Here is a 15086-nt window from a genome sequence, read left to right as displayed (position 1 = left end):
TGAAGGCACCAACTTCATGAAATGTACTCTTCTTGGTGCTCTGAAGGATCAGCAATCACCAAGTGTTCTTTCAGCTCTGACAGCTAAAATAAGAGAATAAGAGAGTAATAAACATTGAAATATTAATTATTCTGTTGGAATTAGTTAATGGAGAACTAATGTAATAAAAAATTACAAACAGAATATCTGAATTCCCAGCATTTTAATTGCCACAGAGATGATTATAATGACCCAGAAACCCTAAATTTTTTGAGGACAGAGCAGTAGGGTGTTCTTAAAAAGCAGCTTCCATCTGCTGTGGGGTGTTAGCTGCCACAGACTGCACAAAAAGGCCTCAAACACCAACCAAAGAATATAAATTAATCTGTATAAATGAAAAGAAATTCAGTGATGCCTTATCCATCCCATGTTCTTGGGTGTAACAAAAGTTTCCCTGCATTCTCAGACTCCAAACCTTTTTTTATTTATCTTACCTTTGTTCAGCCAAGCTTAAAAGCTGGGATGACATGAGAAAATAAAATGTACAGGCAATGTGGAAGACAGGCATTCCCTGAGCTAACAGTCTGGGATTCTGGCTGCAGTGGGCTGCAGGCCCAGGGTATGTCACTATCTTAGCAAAGGAAGTTGTTTTTGGCAGCAGCTGTTTGAGTCTGAGGAGGTTGATGATGATACTCTGCTTTTGAACAGAAAAAACATAGAGAACCAGCAGGTCAAACCAGCCAATTTCTGTTAAAGGGAGGCTGTAGAAATATTCCTGTTCCAGCATTTCCAGTGGCCATCTCTGCAGGGTTTAGAGTGGAAAAAGGAGCTGAAAACCCAGAGCAGCTCCAGAGCCTGAGTGGGACCCATGGGCAGAGACATGAGCCCAGCACTGAGTCCTGCCCCAGGCAAAGCTCTGCCTGCAGCCACGGGCTTGGAACTGGGTAAAAATGGGTGATTGCAATGCCAGGTCTAACAGAGCTTGTTATATTAGCTACTACATTAAATCCCTGACAAATATTTAATGGGATTAAATCTGTCTTCTGCTCTAGATTTATACAGCGCTGCCACAGCATAAACTTCATTAAAGCTCCATGTAGCAGATATTTGAATCCTAGCTAGAAAGTCTCATTTTCCTACATCACATCACTTTTAGCTTCTCTATTTTATTCCTATTCAGTCATCACTTCCCATTAAATTATGTTTTTACTTGCTTCCCTTAGCTTTAGCTGCTTCTCAGGTACTCATTCCAGCAGCTCTGTGCTCAGGTTCCAGCCCCATGCTTTAGGCACAGGGCTCAGTCTGTGCCTAGCAAGGAGCTGGATTTCCTCAGGAACTGCTAAAATCAATGAGACTTGACAGATTCAGTGCAGAAGGGAACTGTGTTTCTCACAGGATTATATTCATAGAACACAGAACTCTGAGTTTATGGTAAGTGCAGACAGATTTTCCTGTGTAGTTCAGAAATAAGAAGGAAAACTTATCTCCACTTGCTTTCTGCTTTAGTCAGCAACACCCAGCATTAAATCATTAAAAGACACATACTTCCTTTCTCTCTATTTTGTTCTATGCAATTAATACCTGCACCTGTTAAAACTCCTGCCTAATTGCAAGCAGACAAGGTGCCTTCCCTCCCTGGGGCCGTGCTGGAACCCACCATTCTCTGCAGGTACTTTGTGACTGTGTGGCTTTTTGCAGACAGCTGTTCCCTTCTCTGCCTCCAGCCAGACAGGAACCACTGAGCTTGTGTTCAGGAGCTGGATGTAAATATTCAACAGATGTTTCAGCACTCCAGAGCCAAACTCACAGTTGTGCACGACTGGAACAACCATGCCTGGAAAATCAATGCATAATTAATTGATTTGCTCACTCCAAACTTCAGTGCTGATTGCTGCAGCCCCCAGTTATGGAGATTTTTTGCTACCAGCTGTGGCTTAAATGAAGTTAGTTTGGCCCATGTGAATATATATTATTTACAGTCAGGTCAGGTGCTGTGCTGTGGATTCATCTCCTGCAAACCCCTCATTCTTTATCTGTGCACTCTGAACTGAAGGAAAGTTTTTCCTTCTTATAGTAAATTTTTCTTTCTTTCACCCAGCCCTCTCTCAGCTCCTTTTATCTTCCATTTCTTACCTTTAGATGAATTCTTGCTGTTGCTCCTTCAGTGGCTGGAGATGTAAAAGCACAGCAGAAACTCAGTGATGACCCTGAGTGTGGCCATACAGGAATCCACTCTGTAGCCCCTAAATAACCACAATGACTACACACATCAACATGGCAATGGAAGTGGGACATTGCCATCATTTTCCATGGTTCACAAGCATCTTTTTTTTTTTTTTTTTTAATTCAAGTGCAGAGCATAAGCTTCAAACACATCAGGCTTCACAACATTTGTACTAATGCTGCCAAGCCACCCTCTAAAATATTTTATGAACCATGAGAACATTTTAATCTGTTGGCATTTCCTTAATTAAGACAGTTTTACTGCTGCCTGAAACAGAGGTGTTACATTAGCTGAGGATCTCTGCACTGTGTAAATTATGACATCTGTCTTCCAAATAGAAGTTTGCATTATGCTTTGAGGAATGAACTGGTGTGCATTTAATTTAAATGGATGATCAGAATTTTTTGAAAATTAATATCTACCTTTCTAGGAGATTTCCATGATGTTAAATTATGTTTTAAAAAGCACATTGCATGAGCAATGTTAGTGCATATCTATTCATAACATTAGCAATTCCTGCCACAGTGGAGCCCTTGGAAAAAAACATTAAAAAAAACCCAGATTGTTTAAGATTTACTGCTTTGTTGAAATTCTAAGAAATGCTGCTCGGGTGGAAATATTTTTTACCTTACTGTGTCAAACTGCACAATACAACAAATTAATTTGCTGTGGTTGCATATGTGATTGTGGGGAGTTAGGGCAAATTATTCATACATATCATACATATAAAATGTAATGACTCTCAGAATTTTGCATTTTCCCCTAATAAAACACATAAATATTAGATTTCTACCCTAAGACATTTACTGCTTTCAACATGTAGAGGAACTATTGGCAAAAAGCCAAGGTTTCAGGCTTTTAAAAAGGTGTGAGAGCTCCTATAGGGATGGTTTTTAAAACAGGAATGAAGAGGTGATTTCCAATCCCTTGGAATTGCTATGGATATATATTGTATGGATAGAGCAGTGTGCCCATACAGATATTGGGGCTGAGGAAGGCTCAGCTTTGGAATTATTTATAGCAGAACTGAGGCCTCTTGGCTGAAAGACAGCTTCTGAAGCCCAATAATTTCTTGTTTCAGCCCTGGCAGAGTGTGTGTGTGTGTCCTGAAGGACAGGATCAGTGGGGACCAAACGCTGTGTTCAAAACCAGCAGCTCCATCCCAGGAAAGGTCAGCCCTGTTCTGGCAGGGCTGGGAGAATTCCCACTGCTGAGACAAGCAGAGGCAGCAAAGTTTGCCCCACTTATTTAGTGGTTTGTCTGGAGTTTCTTCTGTCTTCACTAGGATTGAAAGACACAGAGACAAATGTTCTCGTGTTCAAGCTTGGTTGTTTATTAAATCTTATCTAAAGTAAAAAAAGTTCAGCAGCACTCCTAGCTACCAGCTAAAAGTGAGCAAAATGGAGAGAGATCCAGCTGCTACAAGGTCTCTTAAAGCTGAACAGTCTAATAGAGAATTAACACCTGTATTATTTATACTTTTAACCCAACAACCAAACTCCTGTGACCTGCAGTGCAGCACTCACTGTCCAACCCACAACTATTACCTGAAGCTGTGAAGAAGGAGAAAAAACACCAGAAAAGACACCACTCAAAATCCTCCATCTTGTCCCATACCTATTATTACATTATAAAAACCTCAAGTTCAAAACTCTTCACCATGTGAAATCACACACCTATTTAACTACACACCCATGACTAACTCCATCACTCAATTTTGGAAGCCTTCTCCAAGACCTCAGGTTCTCCAGGGGGTCAGTGCTAGAAAGCACAGGAAGCTCAAAACTCCCAGGCTTCTGGGATCCAACACTCATCTAGGGAAACCTTTCAAAACTTTCAAGTTTTCCAAAACTTAAGCCTCAGTGGCATATTCTGGAATTTCTTTGTGTTGTTCTAATCCTTACACCTTGCTCTTTTCTCTGGATTTCACCCTTCCTGCTCTACCCCTCAATATTAGTGCTGGTGCTCATGGCCCACAGGCATTCTCATCAGTGCTGTGCAAATCCTGCACTTCCTGCAGCACTATGACTTTCTCAGCTTTCTCAGCTCAGAAAATTAGCACAAGGCTGCACATAAAGGATGGCTTGACCTCATTATGGGAACAGACCAAACCCACAAACTGAGGCTGTGGCACCTCGTGGTGTGATTCAGAGGGTGTGCAGATACTCACAGGTTGGACATGGTGATCTTGGAGGTCCTTCCCAGGCTTCCATGACTGGGATTTGAGTGGGGGAAGCTGAGTCAAGGCTGGGTGCAATAGCAGGATTGGGATGGATCCCAGCACCTCCTTTCTGCTCCATCCCTGCCCCAGGAGAGTTTCCAGCAGTGGGATCTGCCCTTGGAGCAGCCTGATGGTCCCAGGGGTGGGGAGTGGAGCCAAGAGGGCTCAGGGATATTCTCTGTCCCCCACAAGGAGACCCTCCCCAGCCCCAGCCCTGCTGGGGGCTGTTGATCCCTCTCTGCACTTGGCAGTACCTGCTGCACTTAGTCTGGGAGTGATTCAGCTCCGTGGGCTCTCCTCCCTCTGCCTCACCACTGTGCTGAAATTGGACATTCTGCATGTGGAAATAACAGGTTCTGCACTCCCAGGGTGATTCACAGAACAGCACACCAGGCACTTGCTGAGGCACTGAGGGATGACTTCATCCCTGGCTGTTGTTTCTGCAGCTGAAAGAGGCTTTATCTAGGATGGGTTCTGATCCTTTTAATTGAAATGTTTTCCATCCTTTACACCACACTCATCCATGATCATCCTTTTTTGGCTGTTTTGGATCCATAAGAGCATGAGACTAAGAAATAGTTTGCACCTTCAATTTTCCACCAAGTGCTGGAGGTCACTTCTGTTCCCTTTGATGTTCTTGGGCCAGACACAAATGTTCTGAGCCACTTTTGCTTTGTACCACGGTGTGGAAAGCTGGAAGTCTATATCACCTAGGGATGGGGTCAGGCACACAGCTGACAGACTGGGAGACAGCTGCACATTTTGCTGAGCAGCTGGGAACAGAATCCTGGGATGGGCAGGGCTGGAAGGGTCCCCCCAGTGCCAGATTGGTGGGGTGGGCTGAATCTCTGGTGTGGCACAGCAGCTGCACCAGTGGAGCCAGCCCTGGGAGCTGAGGTGGCTGGAGAGAGCCAGGGCCATGGCTGTGACCCCTGTGCAGTGCAGGGACAGACACAGGGCAGGGGACACAGCTGGGTGTGACAGCAGCAGCCACTGAGGAAAAGCTGCTTGAGTAAACACTGAGTGCTGGCTCTGCAGACCCAAATGTTTCCAGCTGGAACAGGATGTTTTCATTCCAAAATAAGGTTCTCTTTAATGGGGTGTTATTTAGTGGCCCCAAGTGCTTTGCTGGGATGATTTTAGGGGTGTTTGTGTATTCACAGGGCTGGAGCAGCCCCTTTGGAGAGCTGTAACCCAACACCAAACTCTGTCCTTAGTCAGCAACTCTGCCTCAAGAACTGACATCCAGGGACAAGGGGAAAAGCCAGCCTGCCTGATGATTCAGTGCTCTCCTCCAGAAGGATCTGGTGACAGATGAAATGCTGCCAGCATCTGTCTGCCCCAGTCTGAGCACCTCCTCAAGCACTGAGCACAGAACGTGAGACTTGTGTCTGAGATCCGCCCCAAATTTCCATCCCTGCAGGAAGCTGGAGCTCCAGATATGCAGAGACACAGGCCAAAATACCCCAGGAAAGCATTCCCAGGGGGGAAAAATCTTAAATTTACCTCGAGGGGCTGAATCTCAAATAGTTCTCCCAAAGGATTTTTCATAATTGTAGTAGTAATGATGGTACAAGCAGGAAAGTTATTAAAGTCTTGGCTCCAAAACCTGAAGGTTTGGGATATCTGTAATAAGCTGTGGGTACCACATGAGCCCCTCTACTGATCAGTGCAATGCAGTCCTGGGTATTTTCCCTTCAGTAAGGAAAAGAAGGCATTGAGGAGTCCATTAGCAAAAATCCCTGAATGGGGACAGCTCAGGAACAGGGACAGGAAGGGAAACTATTTTAATTTTTAATATAAAATAGAAAATTATTACATTCCAATATCTGTCCTGACATTTATCTTGGAACAAGTTATATTTTTCCCTCCAAGTTTGTGGGAATTTTTCCAGCCTAGAGTGTGTTATAGCACACATCTCCTTAAAAGAAGTTCAGGGTTAGATCCCTTTGCATTCTGCTAGGAATTTACCCTGGGATCATTCCCTAACAGGTTTTGTGCAGATCCAATGTGCTGCTGCCACCAGATGGCCCTTGTGGTGGATTCTGTTGGGGAAATCAGCACAGGAGCTCTCCAAGGCAAAGCATTAAAATCAATTTAAAGGCAGAACACTGCTTACAAACAAGGATTTTGCATGACAAGGGCTTGCTTTCTTTGCCAGTTGGACTCTGTGAGAGCTGAGATGCAGGGTTTCACCAAGCAGCACATTCCCTGCCATCAGCTGAGGAGGAATGCTGTGGATGTCCAGACCTGGTCAAGAATTCTTCCTAATTTTGCACCAAACAGAGCAGGATGAGGAGCAGAGTGTTGGAATTACAGTTTTGCTGACCTTGAATTCACAGGATTCTGTAACTGCTCTGAAGTGCAACCTTGAGGAGTAATGCCATCAGCATCTTTCTGATGCAAAATAAAAGGGAAAATTAAAAAAAAAAAAAAAAAGAGAAAAGGGGAGAAGGGAAAGAAGAAGGAAGGGGAGAGGGGAGGACAGGAAGGAAAAAAAGAAGAAAGGAGGAAAAAAAAAATCTCTTGTCAGGTTACAGCTGTGGTTGCAGCAAGCAGAAGGAAGGCTTTGCTTCACTTCTGAGCTGGAATATGACAGAGACACATCTCTCCTTGTCAGGAGCTCTCTGGAATGGGAATGAGCACCCAGGCAAAGCCTGTGTGCTTTCCTGAGCTCTGCTTCTGCTCTGCAGCCTGTTTTGGGTAAACGCTGCAGCAAGTGTGGCAAAGGCTGTGGCAGAAACTCTGGGAGATTAAAGGGGGGGAAAACCAACAGACAACAGCAGAAGCCAAAAAGGAGTGAGCTGCAACCTGCTCACAGTCCCAGCTACACCTTTTTGAAAGCCCTTTTTGTTCCCAAGGATGCGTTTATTTCATTCTGCATCGGAAATTCCTCGAGATCTGTTTCAACTGTCAGCTTATATAGCCAGCATCAAACACAGAAGTGACTTTTTGACAGCCAGTTTTTGAGACAATGTAGCTGCAAAGGGATTTTTTTTTTTTTTGCAATGTGAAAGAGTCTTTCCAGGGCACACATTGAAGTAATGGCAGAACTGTGTTCATCCACAGATCTGAGTAATACAAACAGAATTATGAGATCTTCTCTCTACATTCCCTTTTGAAAAATATCTTTTTTTCAGGTGAAAGGCAGAGCCAAACATCAATAATGCATCTTTCTCCTGTAGGAACTCAGCAAGTAAATGCAGGGAGAGATTTTTCAATGCAGGATCACTGACAGGCAAAGCCAAGGTCCCAGTTCCCAGCCCTGCCACAGAATTCCTCAGATAGGTTTCAAGATCACTCACCCCAAAGTATTTGATTAGTGCCACTTGTGTGCTTCAGTAAAGAGCTACTCACATGAATTAATTCAAGATACAGAGGATTCTTCCTGATCACATGGGGCAAAGGAATACAGAGCTCAGTACAATAAAAGGGGATCAGGATTGGCTTTTCTATGTGGGCATGGATCAGATTTATCACATCATTTAAACTGCATCTTCTCTGCTAAGAAGGCATTTCTGAAGATAGAAATTCACTTTGTTGTCAATAAAAGAAAATAAAGTGTCCTGAGCAGGTTGAGGGACAAAACTCTTCTGAAGAAAACTGAATCAATGCCCATTGAGAAGAGTGGGGCAGAGGTTTTAGAAGCTGAGACACTTCTTCAGTCCAAGTCCTCCCTTTGGAGTTGAGCTCTGGAGTGTCACAAACATGGGGGCCCCAAAAATAAAGGGAGGGATCTCCCCCAGGTCAGATCCTGCAGATTGTGCTGGGGTTTGGTCCTGGCTGAAAACACAGATGGATAGATGGATGGAATTCCTTCTTCCCTGATATCTGGGTCCTTATTTGTAAACAGACACTCTCACAGCCTCTGCCTGGCTTGGAGGGAGGACAGTGCAAGGATGCTCAGTGACAGCCAGGCTCTGCATTTCTGTGCTCTCCTCCCAGGAATGCCATCCAAGGCTCCAGAGCAGCACAAACCTCACCAAACCCAGCAGCTGAGGAGTCTGAGCACAGCATTTATCTCATTTCTCTCCAGGGATTGCTGCTCCTTGGGAAATCTCCTGCAGCAAGATTCCTCAGAGGGCTGGGGCTCAGGAGAGCCCTCAGCAGTTTGTCACAGCTCCCAGTTAGCTCACTCTGTGTTTTTAACAAATCTGGAACCTCAGCCCTGCCCAGGGACTGGGAATAAACCACATTTGTCATCTGTACTAAGGACTTGCTTGATATGGAGTTTCTCCTTGTGTTCTCAGAGCCTGCCCAAGGGGAAACCTCTGAAGAGCTGATTAACACTTTGCTGCTCTCAGGGCTGGTTCAGATCATTATTCTCCTCTGGATAAACGACCTGGATTAATTCTGACAAAGTAACACGCACAAAGAGACTTATGAAAAATGTAGCTCTTTCTCTCTGTACTGCATTTCCAGAACTTACATCTCCATCCCTTCTTTGTAGCATTTCCCCTTTCCACTTTTCCTTTTGAGCAGAATTCCAATTCATCTTTAGAGTGAATCAAGTTGCCTTTGCCTGCAGCTACTCATTGACAGGATCAGTTCTGGAAGATCCTTTGTCTTAGAAAAGCTGTTCCCTCTGCCAGTCTGCAATCCCCCACAAAATGTTCACTGAGCACTTTGCTGCCACAGTGCTTTGTCATTCCCTGTGACAAACCTTCAGGCTGGGATGGAGCCTCCTCTTGAGAGAGCCCCAAAGCTTCCAAAAGCAAGTACTTTATTTTTTAAATTTTTTTTTTTTTTTTAACATGTCAACTGGAAAAGCTTCCAGAAGTTGCTGCATTTCTCTCAGCTCTCTAAGGAGAGTGGGATCAGTGTTTTAGGAATCCTGACCCAAGTGGAAGTTTGACTCAGCAAGAGCTCTGTTTGTAGGACCAAGCCCCTGGAGGCTGGGGCTGCACCATGTCTGTGTGAGCACTTTAATAGTGAGCTTTTAATAGAAACAGGAGACGTGCAACAAAAGCCACCTACTCCACAGGGACAGCATCCCCTGGGGCTGGGTCCCCTGCTGCTCACTGTCCTGGCTTCTGCAAGACAGAAAAAAGGGAAGATTTGGCAATCTCCAAGTGGCAAACACATTTTTTCACCTAAGCTTGGGCAGAAATCAGCGTGGTACCTTTCAGCCTCCCCAGGCTGAGCAGAGCTCTGTGGCTCTGGGGCTCCCCAAGGCAGTGCAGCACAGGGAGGGAGGCTGGAGCTGCAGCCCAGGTCAGCCCCAAGGGACCTGCTGAGGCTCCCAGGCTGAAACTGTAAATACAGAAATCAGGGGTTGTAAATACAGATCTGGAATGGTGAATGAACACTGAAATTGTACATACAAATTTGAAAATATGAATTGAAATTGTGAATGCAGGCTGACATTGTAAATACGGATTTGAAATTGTAAATGCAGAAATTGTAAACTAAAATTGCGAACACAGGCTGAAATTGTAAATAGAAATTTTTAATTGCAAATGCAGAAATTGTAAATTGAAATTGTGAATGCAGGCTGAAATTGTAAATACAAATTTGAAATTGTAAATGCAGAAATTGTAAATTGAAACTGCAAACACGGGCTGAAATTGTAAATACAAATTTGAAATTGTAAATGCAGAAATTGTAAATTGAAATTGCAAACACAGGCTGAAATTGTAAATACAGACTGTTCCTGGTGATCCAGCCCAGCAGCTCTCATCCCCTCCATGTGCTTCCCAGCAGCATGAAAGAGAAGGGATGAAAAAGGGGATGAAAAAGGGGATAAGGAAAGGTTGATCCTGCCTGACCTCAGCGTTTTCTTGTTCAGCTTTTTATTTCCTGATTTGGAATCTTTACCTAAGACACCTTGAGGCTTAGTGCTGTTTCTTTGGGCAAGAAGCAATTGGAATTGATTTGTCCATTTTGTGATGTGCTTTTCTTTTTTGGAAAAGGATAGAAGAGTTTCCAGTCTGAATTTGCAGATCTATTTTTAAGCCTTGCTGCAAATAAAATGAAAGAACTTAAATTTCCCTCAGCTGTTGTCAGTGATAAAGCTGGGGGGTGATTTTTCCTCCTTTTGTACAAATGAAATGTTATTTCTCCTTCTCTTCACACATGTGTATATCTATACATAGAGTGATATATTACTGGTTTCTCTCAAGAAAAAAAGGATGTGGTGGAAACCTGAACAACTGCAGACTGGTGAAATAGAGTGAGTCAGAGCAAACCTGGCACAAATATACCTTAATGACCACAGGATCAAAAATATACCCCTTTAATCACAGCACAGCTTTATTGGCTCATGCCTCTTAGGTAATGATTGCCTGAACTAACACTGCCTTCTTCTGCCTGCTGTGATAGACTGAAGGTTTTATTTTCGTGTGCTGATCTATCAGCAGATAGTGCAGCTGTCCTGGGGGTGCTGCACAAGTGGGAAAAGCAGGTGAAATGCTCCACATCCCCCTCAAACCACAGGAATATATCCATGAAAGGTGGTCTGGGTGCAGGAAAAGAGGGGAGCCCCAGCCTGCAGGATTTGTGGGCTGCTGCAATTGTTCTGAAATGAGTAAAACAGAATATTTTTCCTTCAGGTTTTGTTGATGATAAACACAGTATGGTGTGCCCTGCTTTCAAACTGTGATTTTATCCATTGGATTCAGATGGAATGAACAGCACACATACTGGAATTATGATTTTTCAGGATGTCTCACTTTTTTTTTTTTTCTTTTTTAATTTAAACCTCTCTTGGAGGGCAGAATTATTTTCCTAATGTAAAAAATATTACTGTGCCATCCAAGTGACTTTTTGTTCCTGCCATTCTTGGAAGCATCATGCCAGGTACAGATCTGAAAAGAGAACAAATTAATGATAAAAATCCTTGTTTTTCACCAGTGGAGGTGTCCAACTTGAAATGCCTGTGGCAAGAGAACTTGGACAAAGCTCTAAGGGATGCACAGGGTGGGAGTGCTGGCTTGGATGACCCTGGTGGATCTCTCCCAGCTCAGGATATTCTCTGAAATATCCTATGATTCTATGAAAACAAATCCATATTTCTGAGGACTTTGTACTTTATCACCGTTGCTTAGTCTGACCTTTCTCTAATTTCTGTTCCCATGGATGTTTAAAAAAGAACAGAATATGATCTGATTTTCATGTTTCCTCATAATCTTATTCTGAAAAGCAGAGTTTGCTGAAATTTGCCAAGATAATTCAGTCTAAGCATGGATATGGTAAGCATGGAAAAACTGACTCTGACCAATTAAAGCACAGAAAAAATATTAGAATGGAAATGTATGGAATCAAAATGGAATAAAACATCTTAAAATGGAAAAGAGTGGGCGAATTTGACCCTGGCAGCCTAGGTAATTAATTATTTAAATGATGTTTTAAAACCCAACAAAAAACACACAAAAGCCTCCAACAGTTTTCCATAAGCAAATTTTCTTATTAAGTTTTTATCAAAAAATGACTTGATGAAAGCTTTGGCTTGGGTTTTTATTTCCTACTGAAATGCTGCTATTTGAAATGTTGCTGCTTCATGAGCTCCCAAAAGCAGCCCACAGCAATGAAATCATGGAACCACAAGTGGTGGTGAGACATGGAATCATTTATTCTAGCACTGTTACTTCTCCTCACTCTCAGGGAGTTCCTGAAGCTCTCATCTTGGGAGGGGTTTGTTTGTTCCTTTCCTCTCTCAGTACTGACATTCCTACCCCAATGCCAAGGTTGTGGTTTTTGTCCCTGTGCTTTTCCTCTTTATCAGATGGGAAGTGTTTTCTTCTGGCATTTTTCTGCTCTTGCCCCAGGTACTTGGTACCACAGCAGGAATTCTTCTCCTTCAGTCACAGATTATCCCACAACTTCAAATATGATGTGTTAATTAAAGGTGTCCTTGATTCCAACTCTGGTTTGGCTTCGATCTCAACATGAGCACCATGAAAAAAATTTCTGCACCATTTATAAGATAACCTATTTAATTAACACCATACTCCAAATTTCATTTCATTTATTGCTAAATTAGAGTCATGAGTTCCATTTAGTCCCTTCTATAAAATTACTTCCCACTTTCACAGCAAAATTCGTGCTGTTCTGGTTTGATTTCTCCCTGCAGAGCCCCAGAGGACCAGCTGGGTCCCCAGCACCCTGAGCCCTGCCCTTGGTGTCACTGCCACTCCCCCCTCCCCAAGGACATCCAGCTCTGTGGCCAGCACACCCATTCCCATAAAACCCAGCACTGCATCTTCCTCCTTCCCCAAAGAAGCAAAGTATTCCTTGCTAATTTGTCCCTTTTTTGTTAGAGATATATTGATATCAGTATTATTTATCCCTGTTAAATTATCACTTCCATGTTGGAGTTGCCTGATACCTTGTATTAACTGTGCTTTTTATTTTCCAGGACACAAGGACACAGTCCTTTCCCAAGGACTCTGCACATGAGGACACATTTGGGTTTTGCCTGCTAGCATTCCCTGATATCACTTACCCAAACAAGACAGAGAAGCAGAAATCACAGAAACCAACAAAAGCACAAAGGAAATCTTTTATGACAGGCTCATTAGAATGAAGGCTTAAATGGCTAAAGTTGCACACTTGGATGGATTAGTGCTGGACCACACTTTGCAGGCAAACCTCCAGATTCAGCTAGGGAACCTGGAGGAGCCAATTTATCATTTCTTTCATAAATCAAAAGGCAATTCCTACAAACAGTAATGATCGCTCCGGACCGGACTCAGAAAATTAAAATTGAACTTTCTACTGCCTTGTGGAGATGCCTTAAAATATGGCCTGCAATTTCACCCTGCTTAGCTTAGGGTATTTCAGATCCTTTGGGAGCTGGTCAGGGTAAGAACAGCCTCATTCTCCAAGTGCCATCAGAGCCAGACAGGCAGTGTGGGGTGCAGCGAGCCAGGAGTGGGTCAGGTGTTCTCCCTTTTTAGAGGAGGGGTTGAGGTGCATAGATCAAGTCTAAATACACTACATTAAACAAAGAAAAAAGTGTAATATGATGGTATTTCACAAGAGATTATAATGAAAAAGATTTGTGGTAGGAAAAGGCATGAGGAAGTTTCATGCCTTTAAGCAGAAATAAAAAAAATGCTGAGAGAAATAAGATGTCAGGTCTTAAAAGTGGGTTATGATTAACCAGGAGAGGGAAAAAAAGGCAAGAACATCACAGTTCCTGAAAGATTTCAGGTCTTTATGGCTGTGCTTTCTCCTTTTTCTCATTTAATACCTCAGCCAGGTCTCATCTCACATTATTGGCTTATGGGGCCATGGTCCTGGTCAGCAATGGGATTCCTATTTCCTTCTTTCCCCCAGGAAAGAGTGCAGCAAATGTGCCCTACAGAATGTTGTTTTCCTGGTATGATCCAGCTGAATCACTGGAGAGGAGCAGGCACTGCTGGGAGGGTGGAACCCCTGGCACAGGTTCCCAGAGCAGCTGTGGCTGCCCCTGGATCTCTGGCAATGCCCAAGGCCAGGCTGGACACTGGGGCTGGAGCACCTGGGACAGGGGAAGGTGTCCCTGCCATGGCAGGGGTGGCACTGGGTGGGTTCCAACCCAACCAAACCCAACCCATTTGTGAGTTCTGTGACCTACATATAAATTCTAACAACAGGATAAACTTGAATAGCAGGATAAAATTCCTTAGTGTCTAAACACAGCAGCAGAACCAAGAAGTGAGGCAGAGATTTCAAGGGGCTGGGTGGGAACTAAGAGAGAAAGGCAACCAAGAAAGAAGTGGCTTCGAAGGGAATTTTAAGAGAGAGAGATGGAGGCAGAGTTAAGATTGAGCACAAATCACTGCGTGACTTCTGGATCCTTGTTTTTATATATTGCACTGACCTAATTAATTTTATATAGAAAAATATGTACCACAGGCTCTTTCCTAGTCTTATCTTCCTTTGAAAAAAAAATTATTTCAGCTGTTTGCTCACCCATGGCATTATTAGCCACACCAAACCATTTCTGAAACAGTGACATTTCATGCTCGGCCTCTGCACAGAAAATAAATGTAACTCTGACAAGCCCCCAGAGTCAGGCAGCCAGTGCATGAGCCAGGCTCTCAGAACAGGACAGGCAAACACAGACAGGATGATCCTCAGGGATCACCCAGGCCAAGCCCTGGCCCTGCACAGACACCCCAAATCCCCCTGTGCACCCCTGAGAGCCTTGTCCAAACTCTGGCAGGCTCAGGGAGCAGGACTGTGCCTGATCTCTGGTGGGCATCACACGAGCTGTGAGCACCAGGATGTGACTCTGAGTCTGGACCAGACTCTGAAAGCTCAAAAAGGATCCTCTCCAGGGTTTTGATTTGCCAGAAAACACCAAAACTCGAGACACTGTAAGGTATTTCCAAGGGTAATGGGGTACTTTAGCAGGGAAGTTGGACTGGATGACCTCCAGAGGTCCCTTCCAGCCCCAACCTCTCTGTGATTTATCTCTTGCCAATAATAAATGAGTAAGAGAATCCTACTTACTGAATGAGCAACATTCCCTTTCATATTTAAATCTTCCCTGGCACTTTCCCAGGCAAGAATCAACCATGTGCTGCGTAGCTTATGGAAAGGGACAGTCTGAGGTGGGATGTTAGCAAGTAATAAGAATGCTATTTTGGTGATTTTCATATTTTAAAAGGTTAGGCTTGATGTCACTTAATTTTCTAACTGAGCAAATCTGAACAAGCTGGGTCTGCTTTTACA

This window comes from Oenanthe melanoleuca, chromosome 12 (assembly GCF_029582105.1).
Source record: "Oenanthe melanoleuca isolate GR-GAL-2019-014 chromosome 12, OMel1.0, whole genome shotgun sequence".
NCBI classification, from domain to species: Eukaryota; Metazoa; Chordata; class Aves; order Passeriformes; family Muscicapidae; genus Oenanthe; species Oenanthe melanoleuca.
Note: the sequence above shows the minus strand (reverse complement) of the source record.